Below are 21291 nucleotides of genomic sequence, written 5' to 3' on the forward strand. Positions count from 1 at the left end.
AAAGATACCCATGGTTTTGTTCATTTAAGCACAAAAATAGTCTTTTATTTTAACCTCTTTGTTTATAAGGGCTACAAAATGCTCTGTTTTGAAATTAATGTTTTGGTTGTGTTTGCTGACCTACATCAACCCTTTGCTCGTGTCTCAGGTTCAGTAGAATACAGATCAATAAAAACTACATGTTATATGCAATGATACTTCTAAAACATATTCTATGTCAACATGCTTGCCCCTACCTACACACAAAGTCCACAAACTGCATGTTTTGGTTTCTTTGTTTTGGGTTTTTTAATTAATTTGGGTGTCTGCTTTTAATTTTTTCTGTATTTCGCTTTATGACTTGTTCTATATCATCTATAGTGACCATGTAAACCAAATATAAAACTTGATAGAACATAAAAAATGAGAGTTACCCAAGGAACTCTTCTATCAGTAAGATAAACATGAAAGCTTAAGAATACCTTGAACTCACACGTTATAGTTAATATGGGCATAGATATATTTAGCAGACTACACAATTTATCTAGAATAATTCTGATATATAACTTTCCAAATCAGAATTTAAGATTGGTGAAAGCCCTGGACCACATATATTGTCTGTGATCCTAATTCATATTCTTTATGTTTTGTCCTAATTATATTTTTCTATGTTTTATATGCTACTTTTTTTCTCTGATGAATATTGATTACTTAGGGATCTTTACTACTGAGCAAATAATAAATCTTGGCTCATGAGTTTGAATGAAATCTACCTTAAGTACATTTTTTAAAGAGAAGAAGCCTTTTTTGTCATCTGTTATATGCTCAAAGTCACTAGTTACCTATCACCAAAAAACTGATTCTCTCAATTTTTACAAGGAATAAAAGATTCATTGAAATTGCATTAATTCTGAAAATAATATTATAGAGAAAAAATAGATACTACACTACTTCCTTTGTGAGATACCAAACTTCACAATAGCTCAGATATTTTACTCCTTAAGTATTTCACATACAATATTTTCATGGGTTGCAAATGGACTTGGGGAAGCAATTGTAGTAACTGAAGGACTTTAAAAATTCCGCATATTCAGGTTCATCTCAATAGGGCACATTGTAAAATATCTGAGCTTATACCAGGGAAAAATTATAGTTACATGCAAGTAAAGTACTTACTATAATTTATAAGAAAATGAAAGATAATCATGGACCATTAAAAGATTGGAACTGAAAGAAAATTAAATTCTATAAACAGATTCTATTTTTTTTTAAGATTTTACATTTAAGTAAATAAAAAAAGTCTACATCCAACGTGTGTCTCAATCTCACAACCCCGAGATCAAGAGTTGCATGCTCTACCAACTGAGCCAGCCAGGTGTTCCTATAAACAGATTCTTAGTATAGCTTGCTAACTAGGAGAGACATAGCCACCCAGGAGGTATGGTGAAATGCTTGGCAGTTTTCAATTCAGTAATATTTATTGAGTATCTAATATGTGCCAGGAACTACACTTAGGTATAATACATAAGATACAAAAATGGGTAAAACATAATTCCTGTTCTTAGGGATTACAGAGGAAAGAGATGGATAGAACAAATAATAATTCATTAATTACAACAAATAGAGGCATAGGAAATCAGTTCTGGACAGAGAAAGGAAGGTGACATTGAGGATGACATCAGAACTGTGTGTTCAAGGATTAACAGGAGTTCTCCAAGTTTATAAAGCTAAAGATTTACAATTTAGGGAGAGAGGCCATGTAGAAAAGTGTTAGAGGTATCAGAAAATAGCGTCTGTTCAGGTTATTCTGAACACTTGCTATGGCTTGACTTTAGGTATCCTAGGATAAAAGGGGAGGTTAAAAAAGAGAGAGAGAGAGAGAGAGAGAGAGAGAGAGGACAGAGACCAAACATAAAGGGCCATGAGACACTAAGGGCCATGTGGCGGAAAGGATAGTCATTTGGATTTTATCTAAAGAAAGATAGGAGTCTACTGAAGGATTTACAAACTGAATGTCAATTTGGGAAAGTGGCAGATGAGAGGAGAAAATAGAATTGAAAAGCTAGAAGAGCTATAACAAAAAGGATAATAAAACATATTTATGGTGAGGATATATTCTTACCTTCTCTGCCTGTGGCTGGATGTTTAACTGAGTTGCGTACCAAAGTCCCAGAGAAAACGACGAACTAAACTTTGATTAGCCAGCATCTTCTCTCTTTGTGGTCAATGACTGTCAGATCACTCTGATATTCCGCATTGATTGTTGTTTTCCATAACTGGAAAATGAATTCAAGGACAGTAGGTGTGAATCCTGATGCTTACTTAGCTGGACTGTGATCTTGTTAAAAACTTCCAACAGAAAGTAGCATACACTGCTGGAAGAAAATCTCCTTGAAGTTTTAACAAAGAACAAATAGGCATACATGCACTGCTGTTCCTCCCAGAGCTGGCAAAGCAAGAACTCTTTAGGTCATCCATCTTTCTGTGAACAGACCAAGCATCTCATTCCAATCAAAGACTGTTCCCAATGAACATACTTTATATTGGCCATGGGAATGAAAGCTTAGATAGAACTCCAAGAAAATGACAATTTTATTTCTTTGTTTCTCTTTTATTGAACACCACAAAGAAATTTTAAGTAGTCACTAAGATCTAGGCTATCACAGTACCTCCCCTGCAAAAACAAAGTATTTTTCAATACTCTCCTCTTCAGAGTAAACAGAAACAACATCATATTTTGTTTGCTGAGGTTTGACCCATAGCTTGTCAGTTCTGTATTGAAAGAAAAATACTCCTTTTATTGCATGAAATAATCAAGGCAGCTACACAGACGCCATATTTTCCATTGTGTAAAATAATCCAGAGAGATTTACACGGTAAATTAAATGTTTTACTATTGTGTTGCACTCAATGACCTATGAATTTTTCTTTTCTCTGTTTTTTTAGTTCAGCAGTATAGCCCATCTGAAATGTATTCTTTTCTAACATCACTTCAAAATCATTTACTTAGGTGTCATTTACATAATAGCAAAATCTGAGTAAATGGCAAGTTTTCAGTAGTAGGCAAAAGAACGATGTTAAAATGCAGTTAATTTGGGGTAGTTCAGTCAGTAGAGCATGCAACTCTTGATCTTGGGGTCATGACATCAAGTCCCATATAAAGTACAGAGCTTACTTAAAAAGAAGAAAGAGAATGAACAACAGATCCTAAAAACTTTTTTTTAAAAAAATAAAAATAAATAAAACACAGCTAAATTTAACTGTCTTTTTAAAAACAAAGATACAAATCATGGAATACTGTAAAATTAATGAAGTAAATTTGCTGTTTTACTATAAACTATTTCAGGAAAATTTTCAATCTTTATAAAAACAAGTTTTCCATGTACAGGTAGAAATGTAAATAGACTATGTTTACTTATCAAAGGCTAGGTGATAGCTTTTTTCCCTATATTGCTATTTTTAATTCTGAAAATCTACTACAGCTAAAGAAAGGGAAAAATTATTTCTGTAAGTCAGGATTCTTTACTCTGGAGAACTAATTAATAGATACCTATTCATCAGTTTTATGAAGCAATGCATGTTAAATCTGTTAATACAGAGCAATTTTAGAATCTTGAGGTTATCTTTATATGTGTGTGTATTTCTCAGCACTGCTCACTTTTCTCAGCTACTATTAATTAAGTTATCTATTCAACATATTTTTCCAAACATTTGCTTTATGTTATACCCTTCTGGGTGCTCAAATAAACTTAGTGCTACCTACAGAATTCCTAGTAAAGAATGCTGTGTTAGAAAACACCACCACCAAAACTCACATGTGGAACAGTTTCATTTTCACGTGTCTAGGCCCCACTACCCTGGTAAAGAACTATGCAATGCTTCTTTAGAGCTCAGTAGCAATAATGATTTTATAGAAAACAAATTACTACCATTATTGAACAAATTCCAGCCACACTGAAGTGGCTCAATGGGGTTATTTCCTTTCTTTCTAAGCAGTGTTAGATGCTATGGAGGATGCAAAGGTGAACTCACATAAACTCTGCTCTAATAACATGCATTGTTATTGTCATGCAAGCCAGTAAGAAAAATAAATTGCAAAATGTGGTTTCTTTTTTCGTTTATAAGCAATAGATTACAGAAATAGAGAGAGGCAAGTCTCCTCTTACCGAAAAAGGGTAGTTGACAAGAAAGTTCTATAGAAATGGGTCTTTAAAGAGAGATAAGAGATCACCAACAGAGCTAGAGGGGAAAACCATTTTAGACAGAATGAATGAAGTTAATAAAGCAATGGAGATAAGACAACAAAGACTGGATAGGGACATATAACCACAGTAATGTTAAATGTTCTGCCTAAGTGGAGAAAGTTATAAGAGATATTGAGAATTCCATTAATACAATTTAAAATATCTAATAGTTGTACAGTGCCAGCAGGAGGAAAGTATAAGAAAAAGAAAATGTGATTCTTTAAATTCAAAGGTCTTCAGACCTTGGTGGGAATGAATTGACCTACCTTTAGAGCCAAAGAAATAAAAATGTGACTACATTAATCTTTTTGGTCCACCTCCAATTATAGGGTTGCTGATAAGGCAACTGTATTTAGAGCTCAGTACATCCCATCAGAATTGAGTATAAAAATTCAATCACAAACCAGCTGAAACTTCTGGTCATTTAGTAAGTCACAGGAACTGAGATGGCAAATTCAGGGCATTTGTATGAAACATACATCAATCAGGTATTGAATATGTTTCTTTTAAAAGGGCCTAAAGTGATATATTATGGTATTTTTTTTCTAATTCAAGCCATATATATATATATATATATATATATATATATATATATATATATACACACACTTATATATGTTTGTGATAGTACTAATGAGCACACCTAGCACGCACATTCATTCTCCACTAAGGTAAACCAGAACTTTTTAAAGAAACAACTGACTTCAGGGCTGGAGCAGGTATGAGTCTGGAAAATTCCTGACAGACCAAAAAGTTGGGAAGTACTCAGAGAATATTGAGGACATATCAAAACAACACAGGATTAAAGAGGCTACTAATGGCCATATCAAGGAATATTTGGTAGTAATGTATTATAATTTATTGTATAAAATAGGAAGATCTGAGTCTATACAATATGAATGACAGAGAGAAATGACAGAGAGAATGAAATCCACTAAAACTACTTCAACCAAACTAGCTGAAGACACTCACTGGTGTCTTTTCTATATACTGGACTTTTATTTTATTAGAGTCCTCATGCTAGAGTTCAATGTTTGGAAACCAGAGGCCTAATGCTATCATTCTGTGGGTATTAGTTTTGTTTAAAACCCTTCCTTCATTCATTCAATCTTCTACCCAGTGCCTAACAATGAGGTTTAGCTTTGGAAAACGCATGGATTATCCTGGCACTGTTACTTAAATTAGAATACCTACTCCACAGCATAACTGTGAGGACTTAAATTAGATGATGTATGTTGTATGCAGCACAAGGAAGTTTAGAGTAGGCAATCAATAAATGTAATTACTTCCTTCTTTTTCTAGCACACCAGTGAGCATATAGTTGATTCTTAACAGATGAATTACATCTCAGCATTTTACCACTTAATACTAACCTGTCTTGATTTCAGATAGCTTTTGTTGAAGGTTTACAAACAATTCATTTTGACCAATATTTCCAACAAAGCTAGTTGGCTTTCAATTTGCTTCTTGTAGGTGGTTCTTTGTGGTAGGTAAGAGTTGGGTAGGAGACAAAGGGATCCCAAAATTTGAAGTTAAGATTATCCATTGAAAATGTGTTTAATTGGGGAAAATTAACATGCAATAAATGAGATTCATCATCTATAAAATAATTCACTTTAAATGATATTAGCAGCTAAGATGTACTGAGCAATTTATCTGGGCCAGATGTATTGCAAAGTTCTTATATAAACAATCCTATGAAGTAGATTCAGTTCTTAGTCTTATTATATAGAGGAGAAAACAAGAAAACTAAACTTAGTGACGTAATTTGCCCAAGGTTAAATAACTAGAAGTACCTGGATTCAAACCCTAGTAATCTGATTTTAATCTGTACAGTTAACTAATTAAACTACAATACCATAATCTGTGAATGGAAGTTTGAATGCTTTTTTCTAAAAAAGATTAATTTTTAAAAGTATTCTTTAGTAAGCTAATATGGTGTGTCAGGTACTGTGGTAAATGCTAGAGATAGAGCAATGGGTTATAAATGTTTCCTCTTCTCTTGTAGGATGAGACTGGGCACAAAAACACAAATAAAATTTTTATCACAATGAACATGAGTATACTGACATTTAATTGACAGGCTTATTTGTTACATTATATTCAGTGTGAATAAAGTGCTTAATAAAATTAGGGAAAATTAACATGCAATAAATGAGATTCATAAATTAAGATTATTACTATTAAGATTCAGCTTAATAAAAGCTGGGTGATATAAAAAAAAAAAAAAATACTAGAAAAGAGGACACTCAAGAATAACACTTTCTCATTTGGTCATAAGCCTGCCTGGGGGCCGGGGCATGACATAAAAGAATCAGGATCCCTGGGCAGGTATCTCTGAAATGGAGATAGATAGTATGTATGATGGTATGTAAACCATCAGAGCTCAAAATTACTAACCATCAAGAATACATATAGTGTCCTTGCTGTGATTTCATGCTGTTCCTCTTAAGTTACATTTTCCAACAATAAATTATTAAATGAGCATAGCAATCATGTTGTATGTAGACCATAGAGAGTTTTATCAGGCTGACCAAATCCACAACAGTTTAGTCAATTGTTAGCAAACTAAACAAGAAATAAGCTTGTAATTATGCAAAGACAGAGAACAGACACTGAAATACGGTATGCACACAGATTGCCTACCACTCTAAGCGCTTTACAAACACGTGTGCCTGTGCATGCACAAGGACCCACACACGTGCACACACATGCACATACCTCTTTTTGACTCCCATTAGGCAACCTTGGATCTTAGTCCAGACTCCTAATCAAATTCACTTTTACGATAAATTAGGTGATTTACTTCAAGGTTTTGTCACAAATATTATTGCTTTTAGAAAGGTGGAAAAACCAAACTTTGCAAAATCCACTCTACAACTGTTAGGTAGAAGCCAGATATGAGCAGTGGAAGAACTCCCCAAGGCAGAGTTCCAAGTCCTTTAAGGGAATTAAAGAGACAGAGGTGGAGGCAAGGATGGTAATTAATAAGCTACATGTTAAAAGACATTAAAAGCTGAGGGGTTAGGGAAGCAGGGTGTGGGGAGGGGAGGCATAAAACATCCAGACCTGTGGCTTCCAAGACTTTGTGACTGTACAGAACAGTCGCTGTCTTCTTCCACCTCTGACCCAGGGTAACCCCTAGACTCATTATAACATAGTTGCATTGCAGTTATACCCCCCTCTTCCTTCCCCATAAAGAAAAGCTGCAATGATGGTTCTGGTACAACCTTGTAGGGTTAAGAACTACCCCTTGCAATCTGTGGGAGGAGTCCCCCAAATAACTGGAAGCAGCCTGCATTAGAGACCATCCCATTGTAGGTCACAGCTTCTCCCAGCCTGGAGAGACATAGCTAATATTTAATACCCAAACAATCTAGAGCTAGTTACACCTTCATAACCTGTCTGCTCTCCCACCTTAAGAGTGGTATTTTGCTCTGTAATACACTGCTTTGTGCTTGCTACTTTCCTTCTGACTGCCTATATTCCAACATGGATCCCCACATAAATCTTCTCATGGGGAATCCAAGGACCAAGACCTCCATTCACACAACACAGAGTCTCCCACTGGTAACATAACCTTATCTCTTTGCCTAATATCTTCAAGGCATTTGTCAAGACCGACACCACTCACTCAAAACTATTCATGCCCTACTAATGGGCCTTTTATTTAAATCATGACTGGAACATATTAATGGCATTAGACAAACTTTACTGATTTGCCTTGGGAAAATATAATCCAATTTAACATCAACAAAATAAATGTAACATTTGCTTGAACTTAATATTCACTCTGAAGTATATAATTCAGCATTCTCTTATATAATATGGTTTCTCTGTGCAAAGTTCTGAAATGCTAAGTTTTGTCCCCAATTTTTACTTCTGCTGATCTCCATATGGTTGAGAGCACTGTACTCAATTTTGCTAAGAAATGCTCTTATAATATGTCCAATTTTCATTAATGGCTTATACAGGTAATAAAACTATTCATGAAACTCAGGGATGCTTTTTATGTTACCTCTTGGGAGGCAATTTGACATTAAAGAAAACAGAGGAAGAAAGTTATCTCTTCTGGATAATTTACCTATCATCAAAGTCTCAGAAATAATTAACATATTAAAAAAAAGTTTTTCTGTGTTTGCTTCAGAGACTACACATATGTACTTCCAATTCAAAGAAGTATGTGAAGTGATATTAATGTTCAGATGAATTAATACTCTTATTAACAGACTTACACACAGGTCCTTAAGGAAGAAACATTATTTTCAGTTAGATTAAAATTTTTCTTTAAATATTAATAAAAATGCATGAACTGTAATTAACTCTCCTCACCCTAATATTGGCATGCATGTCCATTTGGAGGAGAATTGATGTTACTGCTGGGGCTTGAAGATAACCGTGACTGATCCTTCTGGATTTAAAGCAGCAATTTAATTCAGTCATGGACAGAATGGTACATTACTATGACACCTGGCCTATGATACCAAAAACTGAAAAATGAGAAGAAAAACTAGGCATGAAAAAACAAATGTGTTAAAAAAAAATAGAACATAACCAAAAGGAAGGTAATTTAGTCATTTTTAGATGAAAGTAAATTGCTAGAGAAAAAAAATGCTCTCATTTTAACACTTATGAAAATAAAACTTGTTCTTTATTAATTTTTGAGTATAACAGAGTAATTACTAAAGTGAGGTAAAAAAAATTAAATATGGATACCATAATTTCCATGGTTACAATCAGTTGTGTCATCTAATAGAGATTCCCAAATGTAGGTTTTGTAACCTCTGCACCTGAAGCAGTGGATAAAATCAAATTCCCAAACCCCATCTATTAAAAGAGATCCTGCAGTACTTTCTTTTTTTAATATGAAATTTATTGCCCAATTGGTGTCCATACAACACCCAGTGCTCATCCCAACAGGTGCCCTCCTCAATGCCCGTCACCCACCTTCTCCTCCCTCCCACCCCCCATCAGTCCTCAGTTTGTTCTCAGTTTTTAAGAGTCTTATGGTTTGGCTACCTCCCTCCCTTTTTTTTTTTCCCTTCCGCTCACCCATGGTCTTCTGTTAAGTTTCTCAGGATCCACATAAGAGTGAAAACATATGGTATCTGTCTTTCTCTGCCTGACTTATTTCACTTAGCACAACACTCTCCAGTTCCATCCACGTTGCTACAAATGGCCGTATTTCATTCTTTCTCAATGCCAAGTAGTATTCCATTGTATATGTAAACCACATCTTCCTTATCCATTCATCAGTTGATGGACATTTAGGGTGCTTCCATAATTTGGCTATTGCTGAAAGTGCTGCGATAAACATTGGGGAACAAGTGCTCCTATGCATCAGCACTGCTGTATCCCTTGGGTAAATTCTTAGCAGTGCTATTGCTGGCTCATAGGGTAAATCTATTTTTAATTTTTTGTGGAACTTCCACACTGTTTTCCAGAGTGGCTGCACCAGTTTGCATTCCCACCAACAGTGCAAGAGGGTTCCCATTTCTCCACATCGTCTCCAGCATCTATAGTTTCCTGATTTATTCATTTTAGCCACTCTGACTGGCGTGAAGTGGTATCTCAGTGTGGTTTTGATTTGTATTTCCCTGATGAGGAGTGATGTTGAGCATCTTTTCATGTGCCTGTTGGCCATCTGGATGTCTACTTTAGAGACAGAAGTGTTTTCTGACCATTTTTTCACCAGATTAATTTGTTTTTCGGGTATGGAGTTTGGTGAGTTATTTATAGATTTTGGATACCAGCCCTTTGTCTGATATGTCATTTGCAAATATCTTTTCCCATTCCGTCGGTTGCCTTTTAGTTTTGTTGATTATTTCCTTTGCAGCGCAGAAGCTTTTTATCTTAATGAGGTCCCAATAGTTCATTTTTGCTTTTAATTCCCTTGACTTTGGAGATGTATCAAGTAAGAAATTGCTGTGGCTAAGGTAGAGAGGTTGTTTCCTGCTTTCTCTTCTAGGGTTTTGATGGTTTCCTGTCTCACATTCATGTCCTTCATCCATTTTGAGTTTATTTTTGTGAATGGTGTAAGAAACTGGTCTAGTTTCATTCTTCTGCATGTAGCTGTCCAGTTCTCCTAGCACCATTTGTTAAAGAGACTGTCTTTTTTCCATTGGATATTGTTTCCTGCTTTGTCAAAGATTAGTGGGCCATACTTTTGTGGGTTCAATTCTGGAGTCTCTATTCTATTCCATTGAATATGGAATGTTTTTGTGACATGTCTATAGACAGACATGTCTATATGTCTGTTTTTGTGCCAATACCATGCTGTCTTGATGATTACAGCTTTGTAGTAGAGGCTAAAGTCTGGGATTGTGATGCTTCCCGCCTTGGTCTTCTTCAATATTACTTTGGCTATTCAGGGTCTTTTGTGGTTCCATAAAATTTTAGGATTGCTTGTTCTAGCTTTGAGAAGAATGCTGGTGCAATTTTGATTGGGACTGCATTGAATGTGTAGATAGCTTTGGGTAGTATTGACATTTTAACAATATTTATTCTTCCAATCCATGAGCACGGAATGTTTTTCCATTTCTTTGTATCTTCTTCAATTTCCTTCATAAGCTTTCTATAGTTTTCAGCATATAGATCTTTTACATCTTTGGTTAGGTTTATTCCTAGGTATTTTATGATTCTTGGTGCAGTTGTGAATGGGATCAGTTTCTTTATTCGTCTTTCTGTTGCTTCATTATTAACATATAATAATGCAACTGATTTCTGTACATTAATATTGTATCCTGCGACTTTGCTGAATTCACGTATCAGTTCTAGCAGACTTTTGGAGTCTATCAGGTTTTCCATGTACAATATCATGTTATCTGCAAAAAGTGAAAGCTTGACTTCATCATTGCTAATTTTGATGCCCTTGATTTCCTTTTGTTGTCTGACTGCTGATGCTAGAACTTCCAACACTATGTTAAACAACAGCGGTGAGTGGACATCCCTGTTGTGTTCCTGATCTCAGGGGGAAAGCTCTCAGTTTTTCCCCATTGAGGATGATATTAGCTGTGGGCTTTTCATAAATGGCTTTTATGATGTTTGAGTATGTTCCTTGTATCCTGACTTTCTCAAGGGTTTTTATTAAGAAAGGATGCTGAATTTTGTCAAATGCTTTTTCTGAATGGATTGACAGGATCATATGATTCTTATCTTTTCCTTTATTAATGTGATGTATCACATTGATTGATTTGCGAATGTTGAACCAGCCCTGCATCCCAGGAATGAATCCCACTTGATCATGGTGAATAATTCTTTTTATATGCTGTTGAATTCGATTTGCTAGTATCTTGTTGAGAATTTTTGCATCCATATTCATCAGGGATATTGGCCTGTAGTTCTCTTTTTTTGCTGGGTCTCTGTCTGGTTTGGGCATCAAAGTAATGCTGGCTTCATAGAATGAATCTGGAAGTTTTTCTTCTCCTTCTATTTTTTTGGAACAGCTTGAGAATGATAGGTATTATCTCTGCTTTAAATGTCTGGTAGAATTCCCCAGGAAAGCCATCTGGTCCTGGGCTCCTTTTTGTTGGGAGATTTTTGATAACTGATTCCATTTCTTTTCTGGTTATGGGTCTGTTCAAGTTTTCTATTTCTTCCTGTTTGAGTTTTGGAAGTATGTGGGTGTTTAGGAATTTGTCCATTTCTTCCAGGTTGTCCAGTTTGTTGGCATATAGTTTTTCATAGTATTCCTTGATAATTGCTTGTATTTCTGAGGGATTGGTTTTAATAATTCCATCTTCATTCATGATTTTATCTATTTGGGTCATCTCCCTTTTCTTTTTGAGAAGCCTGGCTAGAGGTTTATTAATTTTGTTTATGTTTTCAAAAAGCCAACTCTTGGTTTCATTGATCCGCTCTGCAGGTTTTTTCTTAGATTCTATATTGTTTATTTCTGCTCTGATCTTTATTATTTCTCCTCTGCTCGGTTTGGGGTGTCTTTGCTGTTCTGCTTTTATTTCCTTTAAGTGTGCTGTTAGATTTTGTATTTGGGATTTTTCTTGTTTCTTGAGATAGGCCTGGATTGCAATGTCTTTTCCTCTCTGGACTGCCTTTGCTGCATCCCAAAGTATTTGTACTGTTGTATTTTCATTTTCATTTGTTTCCATATATTTTTTCATTTCTTCTCCCATTGCCTGGTAGACCCATTCATTCTTTATTAGGGTGTTCTTTAACCTCCATGCTTTTGGAGTTTTTTCAGACCTTTTCCTGTGGTTGATTTCAAGCTTCATAGCATTGTGGTCTGAAAGTGTGCATAGTATGATCTCAATTCTTTTATACTTATGAAGGGCTGTTTTGTGACCCAGTGTGTGATATATCTTGGAGAATGTTCTATGTGCACTCGAGAAGAAAGTATATTCTGTCGCTTTGGGATGCAGAGTTCTAAATATATCTGTCAAGTCCATCTGATCCAATGTATCATTCAGGGCCCTTGTTTCTTTACTGATCCGGTGTCTAGATGATCTATCCATTGTTGTAAGTGGGGTATTAAAGTACCCTGCAATTACCACATTCTTATCAATAAGGTTGCTTATGTTTGAGATTGTTTTATATATTTGGGGACTCTGGTATTTGGTGCATAGACATTTATAATTGTTAGCTCTTCCTGATGGATAGACCCTGTAATTATTATATAATGCCCTTCTTCATCTCTTGTTACAGCCTTTAATTTAAAGTCTAGTTTGTCTGATATAAGTATGGCTACTCCAGCTTTCTTTTGACTTCCAGTAGCATGATAGATAGTTCTCCATCCCCTCACTTTCAATATGAAGGTGTCCTCAGGTCTAAAATGAGTCTCTTGTAGACAGCAAATATATGGGTCATGTTTTTTTGTCCATTCTGATACCCTATGTCTTTTGGTTGGAGCATTTAGTCCATTTACATTCAATGTTGTTATGGAAAGATATGGGTTTAGAGTCATTGTGATGTCTGTAGGTTTCATGCTTGTAGTGATGTCTCTGGTACTTTGTGGTCCTTGAAACATTTCACTCAAAGAATCCCCCTTAGGATCTCGTGGAGAGCTGTGTTAGTGGTGATGAATTCCTTCAGTTTTTGTTTGTTTGGGAAAACCTTTATCTCTCCTTCTATTCTGAATGACAGACTTGCTGGATAAAGGATTCTCAGCTGCATATTTTTTCTGTTCATCACCTTGAATATTTCCTGTCATTCCTTTCTGGCCTGCCAAGTTTCAGCACATAGGTCTGCTACTACTCTTATGTGTCTACCTTTGTAAGTTAGAGCCTGTTTATCCCTAGCCTAGCTGCTTTCAGAATTTTCTCTTTATCCTTGTATTTTGCAAGTTTGATATGTCATGTAGGTGACTGATTCAAGTTACGTCTGAAGAGAGTTCTCTGTGCCTCCTGGATTTCAATGTCTTTTTCCTTCCCCAGAACAGGGAAGTTCTCAGCTATGATTTGTTCAAGTACACCTTCAGCCCCTTTCTCTTTCTCTTCTTCTTCTGGAATTCCTATGATACGGATATGTTCCATTTGATTGCATCACTTAGTTCTCTAATTCTCCCCTCATACTCCTGGATTTTTTTCTCTCTCTTTTCCTCAGCTTCCTCTTTTTCCATAATTTTTTTTTTAATTCACCTAGTTTCTCCTCTGCCTCTTCAATCCCTGCTGTGGCCACCTCCATTTTATTTTGTACCTCATTCATAGCATTTTTGAGTTCCTCATGACTATTTCTTAGTCCCTTGATCTCTGTACCAATAGATTCTCTGCTGTCCTCTATGCTTTTTTCAAGCCCAGTGATTAATTTTATGACTATTATTCTAAATTCTTGTTCCATTATATTGCTTAAATCGATTTTGATCAATTCATTAGATGTCACTACTCCTAGAGTTTCTTTTGAGGCAAATTCTTCCATTTCCTCATTTTGGGTAGTCCCTGTGGTAGCTCCAAACTGCAGGTCACTTCCCCTGTGCTGTCCGGAGTAACTTGTGTTGTGTTGGTGGGCAGGGCTGCAGTCAGACCAGATGTCTGTCCCCAGGCAACCGCTGGGGCCACACTCAGACTGGTGTGTAACTTATCTTCCCCTCTCCCAGGGGCAGGACTCACTGTGGTGTGGCCCCTGGCTTGGCTACATGCACACTGTCAGACTTGTGGTGCTACTTCGATGGGTTCTGGCCAAGGTTGTATTAGCCGGGGTGGATCCACAAGGTGCACAGGGGTGGGAGGGGCAGACGTAGCTCACTTTGCCATCAGTGGTCCTCTGTGGGAGGGGCCCTGCAGCACCGGGAGGGATGCAGGCCTGTTGGAGGGATGGATCCACAGAAGCACCCCACAGTACTTTTTAAAAAGCTCCACAGCTGAGTGTAATGCTCACTTAATTTTGATCATCAGTGAGCAAATTCCAACATTTCTTCCCTCATTTTGCTCATCTATGAAGTACTCAGGGAAATGATCATTAATATACTTTTTTTTCAGAAACAGTAGAAAGAAAGAGAGATTACAAATAAAGTTAATGATTGTAACTGCAATGCTAAACAGAATCCCAGCCCCCTTCTTCCATGTTAGCATGGTCATTGCAGCTGGGCAGGAGGTAGAGGGTTTGCTAATGACAGGATGAGTTTTACTATGGGGCTGAGAAAAGAGTTTCATCTTGAAAAGCATGTATGTCTTCTGGTTGCTTCTGGTGAAAATAAGAGCTAAGAAAAAGGAACCAACAGGAATCATGTGGAGGATTTTGAGAGGAAAGGGACATGGAGGAAGGGAATTGATTCTTTGCAATATGGAAATGCTAATACAGTACTTTTTTTCTCTATAAGAACCTACTGAAACATGGAGTCAGAAGTATTGGTGAGCAAGAGTATGCAAATTTGCATAATAAATCCAAATAACAGTTGTGAACACCCTGAACGAATCAAGATTATCATATGAGGAAAGAGGAGAGGAAATATTCTTATCAGAGACAATATGGGGATCCATGGCATTTAACTGAAACATTAAGAAACTGGTGTTACCATATTTTATAATCTGAGCAGGAAACAGAACACGATGTTTAGATGAGCTCTTTTTCCAATTACATAGACCCGTATTCTACAATGTCATGATAACTCCAACCTATATCAATGCCATATGCTATGTCATCAAAAGTGCCAGCCCTTTTCTTGGACTGGGTTCATAATGGGTCATCACACTCTGAGCTTTCCTGCACATAAAGTTCCTTTGACATCAGCAGCAAATCTAGTCTTCTAATTAATATGGTCCAACATTAGGAGGCTAAGAAAAATGTTAGATGGGACACAACATTATCGCTCATCTAGAAATTTCCTCAAGGCTAGATGCCAAAGGAAATAATGCCCTTTTCCTACCCTTCCTACTGCACCAGAAAATAACAGAGAATGTACCTGTAGGGAGAGTCATAGGTGAGAATTAGACAAAAGAATGTCTTCACTTTTTGCAGAAAGTAATTTCTAACATATGGAAGGAAAATTCTAGCCTATAAATTTGTAGTTTATGAAAGCTTTCATTAAGTGATGAATTCTTTGAAAAGTTCAAGATTCTGCTTGCTTCATAGGTCAACAATAGTGTCTTAGTACCTGTATTTTTTTCCTCTCCCATTCCTGGGTAATATGCTTCCATTTGATATTCACTAAGGAGATGCACTCCTTATTACCATCCAGTTTTCATGAGAAATCATTAGAGCTGCAATGTAAAAATCTACCTTGATTACAAACATGCACATTTTCCATGCTAATATAAAATAAATGTCATACATTTTATCAGTTTTTCTTCCCCAAAGAGTTGATATTAAGAAGGCATTAGAAAAACCTAAATCATGGATCATTATTCATTCAATAGTCAAAAAAGAAAAAAAAAGTATCTGTGTTAGATGCTATTAACACATGCCAAATGCCAGTTATAATGATCCCATTAACTCAGATATGATGAATAGTTCATGAAGTCTGACTTCATGTTATTTCTGGAACTTGTGTTTATATATATATTGTTTCTGGAAATAATGGTCCAAGTCCTGATCTGCCTAGGGGCTTTGCTGCTTTTTTGCACAAGATTTCTTTGATTCTAGCTCTAGGGAGTTATAGTTTTCTATTCAGATAGTGAAGACAGAAAAGGTCATCTCCCAAACACTACTAAGAGGCCATCGTTTCTTTGCCTTCTTAAGCTAGAGGTTGAAAATGAACAAGAAATCTTTTTGAGAGGGAAAAGAGCTAACCTAAAAGCCTTTCAGGGACCCTCCCATATCTCATTCGTTATGTTCCCTGTTCTGGTGGCAAACATTAACTATCCTACTCTCTTTGTAATCATTTTGTCTCTAGTATTTTGTCTAGGGGATGTAGCTACAGTGCAAGTAACAAAAGGAGTCAATTAATACCATTTTTTAAAGCTTTTATATGAAGCAGAGGCTCTTTGTTTAGTGCTGTCAGGCCCATAACGAATGAAGATTAAATAGTGGCTGATCTGGACAGGATGGTGGCAAAACTTGGAACTCTTTATTTAACACACAGGCTTTCCACAGAGCCCAGTTTATTGAAGATTGCTGCTGAGGATACCAGAACTTGGAAAACCCTTGTTAATAAAAACTATGCTGCCGGACAAAAGAAGAGCTAATAAATTTTAAGTATGCTAATGGGGGTTGAGACAGGATTTGCTATTAGTTTGGCAAGCATATTGAGAGACTCCTAGGAAAAGTGAATTAAGCCCAAGAGGCTATAGTGGTTAGAAAGAAACTGAAAACTGACTCAGAAGGAAGTCAAGACACCAGTGTGAATTTCCAAGGAACTGTACCTATAAGAAATATTCAAGCAGTCTTTTGGTAGGTAACAAGTTGTGGGGTATAATAACAAATGCTATAAGGAAAGATAAATAGGTAACGAGGAATATTTGAGAGAGGATTTAATCAGTAACCAAATTTCAAAATTCAAAACAGTTCCTCATACTTTTTGATGTCTGGTACACACACAGAGAAACATCACCTGCATAATCTTTGATATTGAAGGAGTCTCCCCCCATAGTGTGCCACTTTCATATGTGGACTATCTTAAGCTGAAGACAATGAGACCCTCTGGGCTCATGAGAAACTCTCCTACCCCCAGCCCCCATCAAACTACCTAGAAAAATCTAAATTGGGTGTCTTTTTCAGAAGGAGAGTTATTACTAGAAAGAAATGTTATCTGAGTGACCCAACTGTATGGCAAGGCAAACATATAATTGCCAAATATCTGTTCTTATTGCCCTGTAAATTGTCCTCCTCCCCTCTGAAGTTCCAGGGTCCTATCCCATTTCTTAGCTCAGATTGGCATACATACCTCATTTTGCCTTTCTGTCTTTGAAACTTTAATGTATGTGGGGTTCTTATATATATGAGATTAAATTTGATTTTTCCTTATTCATCTGTTTCTTATCAATTTAATTCTTAAACCAGCCAGAAGAATCTTTGAAGGGAAAAGGAAAAGTTTTCCTCCCCAACAATATAAATAAGGGACTAAAATTATTAGTACACCAAGGTAATACATATTGACACAAAATAATGCATTTTTATGTAATGTGTTAATGACTGAAATGAGAGAAATTAATTGAATCAAGTTTCCTTAGTCCATAAAGAAAATAAGTATAAGAAAATCATAGACCTCTGGGCTAAAAGGAATTTTGGAATGACCTTGTTCAGCTACCTATGTTTAAACTCCAGACATCACAATCATGGACTGCTGAAAAGACACTTAGATGAGAAGATTTACAAAGAGATGACAAAGAGATTTCTAAGAGATTACAAAGACAGAGAAAAATCCCAACCTTTTATATAGCCAAGCAGACACAACCTGAAGGGAAGCAGAATTTGCCCCCAAAATATGTCTCTTTGGCATAAGGATTATTTTAGGCTAATTATTTTTGAGACACAGTGATGTAGGAAAAGCTCTAAAAACAGAGACGTTACTCCTTTATAAGAGATAGTTACATTTATAAGGGAAATCTGCATTTGTAAGGGTGTCTAACTCTTTGTACCAGAAACTGAAGAATGTCTAAATCTTTAGAAACTCTATCAATGGAGAAGGCAGAAACTTAAATCTTTTTATAACAACCACACCCTTGATTACTATACTTGCTGAGGTAATCTCCTATAATTGCCCTCTCTTTCCCCCAACATCCTTTGTCTTTAGTAGAGATAGTATTTAAGGTGGTGGCTTGAGCCATTTGGGGGAGCTACTCGGTTTTTGGGGGAATGCCCAATGAATACAGGGGGTATACATGTTATTAAATTTGTTTGTTTTTCTCATGATCTTTTATTACAGGTGGGGTGCGGGGAGGAGAGGGGGTGTGAAGAGGTCTGTCTGAGCCAGGAACCTAGAAGGGTAAAGGAAAATTTTTTCTACTTCCCCACAAATAAATTACATAGAAGTTTTGTCAAGATAGACAATAACTATCCTCAAGATGACTTGAAAACATCATTTGTCATACATAGTTTATCCTAACCCTACCTGATATTTGAGGGGACCTTCTGTGTTAGCTAACTAGCTTTACCTAGAGGAAAAACAAACTATCTTTATGATAGGAGATAGTTTTGCAAAAGGTCAGCAAGGCACACACCCTCCTATAGGAACTGGGAGATAAGGGTGTTTACATTTCAAAGAGATGTTCCCAGGCCCTAGAGAAAGACATTCTTAATGAAAAGACATTCCAGACATTTTCAAAAAGAGGCCTGATTACCATTCAAATGGATTTTTATACATTTCAAAGAGAAGAGACTATACTTACAAGTGTTCTAAAACATTTTCTAAAGGAAATACTCTGAGAAAAAGAAGTATGGGAAATCTCTTCCCTTATTTTCAACAGGGAGAATTAAGCCTCTTCTTTTTAATTTGTCTGTGTTCTTACAACTGCTGGTCTGCTTTCTATAGTGGCTGGTAATGTCCACTGACATTTGTGGATGGCAGTCAGAGGACCGATGAACCTGCTGAAATTGTTTTTTGAACGTGTATTTTGGGGGTAAATGGGTCAAGGATTCACTGTTTTCTCATTTTGTGTTGTCAAGAAGTCCTTCTATATGTTTAGTTACCTGGTAAGTCTCTGTCCACTTCCTAATGTATTTCTGATAGTATCACCTTCTTCACAGCCTAACAAGGATGATCCTCATTTTCTTCTACTTCATGTATCAAGTCCAGCATTTTCCTGGATCCCTGTTGCCAATTTCCAGCCCATTCTTTTGTAAATCTCCTTCAATGATTTATCTACTTCTGGTCTGTGAAATCCAGTATCTACGTCACTGTTTTTCAACGATTTTGTTCACAATCTACTGGTACCCAATCATTCGTGCAATAACACTGGGTAACAAAAAATAGTTATCAAAATGAGTTATTCAGCAGTGGATTGCATAATTCCTTCTTCAGTAAGTGCTTTCAATTCGACTCATTTCTGTAACTATTCAGATGGCCACAAATCTGGATCTTGATTTCTACTTCTAGGTAATTTAACATTTATATTTCATTCTTTTATCACATCCTTTTATCCTACAATCCCTTTGTCCTCCTGCATTCTTGATTTCATCCTCTTGAATACTCTCCCAAATATTGACTGAGCTTTGTGCCTTTTGTTTTCTGCTCTATTGACCACTGCTTCTTCATCATCCAAATTAAAGTTTTACCTATCAGCTCTGTATGACTCTAGCGATCAAACAAATGAAACTTTCCTTTAATTTTATCTCTGCCTATTCTTGTACTTGAAACAACTTTGTGGAGTCCTCATTTTATGCAAGATAAATTTCACGTTGTTTAACATGGCCTTTGCATCTTGGCTCTGGCTACCTTTTCCAATTTCATTTCCACACACTTCCCTATACTCAATCAGAATTCTTATCTGAACATAGCAATAACTTTGATTCTCCCATGCCTTTATTTATTATATTCTTTGTGAATAGAATATCCTTTCCTCTTTTAAATCTCCTTTACATGACTTTTGTTCATTTGTTTCAATTCTCTCTGCCATTGGCCTGGTCAGGTCAGTGGCACTAAATATATATCTGGATCATCACATCTTCCATCTGTTCTCTTTTTCCCTATTTTTTTCCCATTCCAAAGTAACCTTTGAAATAACTACTTGGAATACATCAAACACTGCTTAAAATTTATTTTCTTCATTGTATAAATGAATATTATCTTCTACATCTAATGCCAAACTATTTTTCCAGCAATATCCATTCTACTTATATAAATCTTTTCCATCAATTTATTCATTGTTCCAGAGACAGCTGCCATTTCTACTTTGCTCATAATTCCTTATTCCATATGCTTCATGTTTCTAAATACAAAAGATAACTCAAAGGTTGATTCATCTCACATCCTCCTTTTCCTGACCACCAAAACTTAATGTGATTTATCCTTTGTATGATTTATAATTCAGTAAGTTGTACACCCATACTTTGTTCTTGTTCTATTTTGTTTACATAATTACCATTTAACAATGAATAAAGCCCACATTTTGTGAAAAGTATAGCTTATTATAAATATTTATATTGGTCATTATTTTTCTACTTTATTTTCTTATATTGCTAACTAAGAGAAGTAAAGATGTGCATGGCTCATTTAGGAAGGTCAGCACTTCCAACTGATAAGCTTTAGAGCTGTCAGTCAGGCTGTAAGTAAAGAGCTGACAGAAGTTGCAGGCAGAAATGATAGTCTTAACTAACCCTCTGAAAATAATGTGTTACTCTTTGCAAAGTAAAAGTAATTTTGACCTGAATGTATCAGTTTTAATTTATAGTTAACATAACACTATTTACTTATGCAATATTCATTGAGTAAATATGGCCTCTTGGACTTTAATCATTGTTTTAAAAAGTCACAGAAGCTGACTATAGTTGACTGTTGAACAACATGGATTTGAACTGCGTGGGTCCACTTACATGCAGATTCTTTTTTCAATAAATATATTGGAAAAAAATTTGATCTGTGACAATTTGAAAAAGCTCACAGATGAACCATGTAGCCTAGACATGTTGAAGTTAATGTTTCCAATACTGTATTATGAATATGAGTATAATAGTATATGCTATAAAAATTCTATAATGATCCATTCATTAATGTATAGGCTAGGCTACCATGAAGGAATCA

General features: G+C 35.9%; 1 long non-coding RNA gene across 1 annotated transcript in view; it reads right to left on the reverse strand.

Moving 5' to 3' along the window:
* Window positions 1-2107: 2107 nt before the first annotated feature.
* Window positions 2108-21291, reverse strand: part of LOC132667434 (uncharacterized) — a 500530-nt gene continuing 481346 nt past the window's right edge. The window contains exon 3 of the long non-coding RNA XR_013555415.2: window positions 2108-2255. This is a non-coding gene — a long non-coding RNA (uncharacterized LOC132667434). The remainder of the gene's footprint in view (window positions 2256-21291) is intronic.

This window comes from Panthera onca, chromosome B2 (genome assembly GCF_046562875.1).
Source record: "Panthera onca isolate mPanOnc1 chromosome B2, mPanOnc1 haplotype 2, whole genome shotgun sequence".
Lineage (NCBI taxonomy): Eukaryota > Metazoa > Chordata > Mammalia > Carnivora > Felidae > Panthera > Panthera onca.